This window comes from Sceloporus undulatus, chromosome 6 (assembly GCF_019175285.1).
Source record: "Sceloporus undulatus isolate JIND9_A2432 ecotype Alabama chromosome 6, SceUnd_v1.1, whole genome shotgun sequence".
In the NCBI taxonomy this organism is placed as follows: Eukaryota; Metazoa; Chordata; class Lepidosauria; order Squamata; family Phrynosomatidae; genus Sceloporus; species Sceloporus undulatus.
In genome coordinates this window covers 156,056,878-156,059,432 of record NC_056527.1, presented here as the reverse complement: position 1 = coordinate 156,059,432, position 2,555 = coordinate 156,056,878, and the positions used below count along the sequence as shown (strand labels likewise).

The 2,555-nt window shown below is 38.7% G+C and overlaps 1 protein-coding gene and 1 non-coding gene across 6 annotated transcripts in view; one reads left to right on the top strand and one right to left on the bottom strand.

Moving 5' to 3' along the window:
- The window catches only part of PATL2 (PAT1 homolog 2), a 741,315-nt gene that overhangs the window by 358,833 nt on the left and 379,927 nt on the right, over positions 1-2,555 (bottom strand). The gene's annotated exons all lie outside the window — the stretch shown is intronic.
- TRNAH-GUG lies at positions 1,802-1,873 on the top strand. Its single transcript has one exon. It is a non-coding gene; the product is annotated as a tRNA-His (tRNA).

Below are 2,555 nucleotides of genomic sequence, written 5' to 3'. Positions count from 1 at the left end.
CTATTGCTACACTTTGGTATTGGAATAGATCAGTGTTCTGTAACTGGAATGAACACATGACTCCTTGTTCAGCTTTTGCAATCCAGATCAACAATCTAAGGGCCCATACACACAGGCCAAAATAAAGCTGCTTCAGGTCACTTTGGAATGACACACGCATATTAAGAGCCAGAAGCTGTGCCACTGGAGCATGGCTTTGGTGCGGCTTCTGGCCTCTTAAGGCGCACCCTTGACCTGAAGCAGCTATATGTTGGCCTGTCTGTACGGGCTCTAAGTTGCTTGAAGGTTGTATGAACAGAATCTGTGTATTTTGGGTGGGATGTATAGAGGGGAAAGATGAGGGGTGCAACTTAATTTAAGAGATTGTTAGATCCGATGCTTTAGGGCAGCCTTCCCCCAGCACTTTCCACAGATACTGTACTACAAATTGCATCACCAGCCATTTTTGGTTTAATATATCTGGAAAGTGCCAGATTATGGAAGGCACGTTTGAAACAACAAAAAAGGGTACATTTGACAGAAGCAATAACAAAACATGCCACTAGGAGTCAATGGTGACAACCCACACGGTTCTCAGACGCCTTACTCTTTGGGGGCCCTTTATATCTACAAGCAGATGCCTCCTCCCAGCATTGTATATAAATGAAACCATTTTGTTTCTTTAAAGGTAAAAAAGGTAAAGCTGTTTGTGTGTATTCATACTTTAACATGTTACAGTAGGCCCTCCTTATACGCAGATTTGCCATGCGCGGATTTGAGCAAAAACATTATATACACATACACACACACACACACACACACACCCATGTGTAACTGAAATCATATATATATATATATATGTAGGCGCACTGACCTATTTTACATATATATATATATATATATATATATATCCTGTACTGTGGAAAACTTAGAGCCAGTTTCCGATTTCCACCTTCTTGAGGCGGAAGTGGGCTATGCCCAAACAGAAATATCATTTTACTCTCTCTCTCTCTCTCTCTCTATATATATATATATATATATAAAACTCTGTGGGAATATCTATATGTGTGTGTGTGTGTGTGGTGTGGTGGTGTTTATGTGTATATAATGTTTTTCATTACACAAGGGTAAATTAAATCAATGGGCAAATCCTCTCCTCTGAACCACAACTTGGTGGAAGATTATATATTATATATATATATATAATTCTGTGGAAATATCTATGTGTATGTGTTGATAATGTTTTTAATTACACAAGGGTAAATTAAATCATGGGCAAACCTCTTGTGGAGATATATATACATAATATATCTTGTGTGTATGTATATATATATATATATATATATATGGAGCTATATGTACATAATATAATAGTATATTATATATAATGTTTTTAATTACCCATGAGTGTGTGTATATATATATATATATGTGTGTGTGTGTGTGTGTGTGTACATATACATATATACACATCCATGTGTAATTGAAAGCATTATATATATATATATATATATATATACAGTATGTCTCAAACAAACTGGATTATTTCTGCAGTGAATTTTGGACCAAGGAGATTCTGGAGTGCGCATTACTTTCAATAATTACGGCCTCTTGCTGTTGCGCAGGCGCAGCTCGGGAACTGAGCTCGCCACAGCAGGATCTGTTGCGCAGGCGCAGCTGGGGAACTGAACTCGTACACTTGAGGGGGCGGGGTAGGAGGAATGTAAAGACGAAGCAAACGCAGCGAGTTGGCTGTGACGTCAGTAGCTGTAATAATGAAGAGAGCGGCTGCCAGGCTTTTTCTCAAGAGCCCAAATAGCTCGCCGTGATCGTATAGTGGTTAGTACTCTGCGTTGTGGCCGCAGCAACCTCGGTTCGAATCCGAGTCACGGCAGCTGGTCGCTCCAATGTTTTTATTTTTTAAATGGGAGTATTTTACAATGTTCTGTCCTTAAAAAATGAAAGCAGCTTCCCCAAAATTAAAAGTATTTCAAAAATTAAAAGTATGGGGCTTGAGGAGGCTGAGGAAACCCGTTTTATTATTTTGCCAGGGCTCCAGAAAGGCATGGGTTTTGGATGGAAGCAAGCAAATTGATCAAATCCATTCAGGTTTGTCCATATTTCCTAGACTACATTCCCCATCATCCCCAAAGGTGGATCTGATGGGAGTTGCAGTTCACATCTGCTGGGACTCTGTATCTGTTTGTATGTGTCACATCTGTGATGAAAACCCTACATTTGCACATATGGCTCTCACATCCATTACTTCTGGAGACTGAGGCTTGTTGCAGAGAGACCAGAGGTCCTCCTTTTCCAGGACATGTCCTCCATTTCAGACTTCTGTCCAGGAGGGATGCCAAAACTCCCTCCACTTTGAGCATGACTAAATAACTATATTCAACTAAATAACTATATTTAATTACTGTTTCAATACTGTAATAATTTAGTTCCTTTTTAATGTGCTTTTTTTCTGTTGCGAAGCCGCTCTGAGTTCTGGGAAAAGACAGGGATACAAATAATATAATAATAATAATAACAATAATAAGCATTAATTTATATTTATATGACTGTAACTA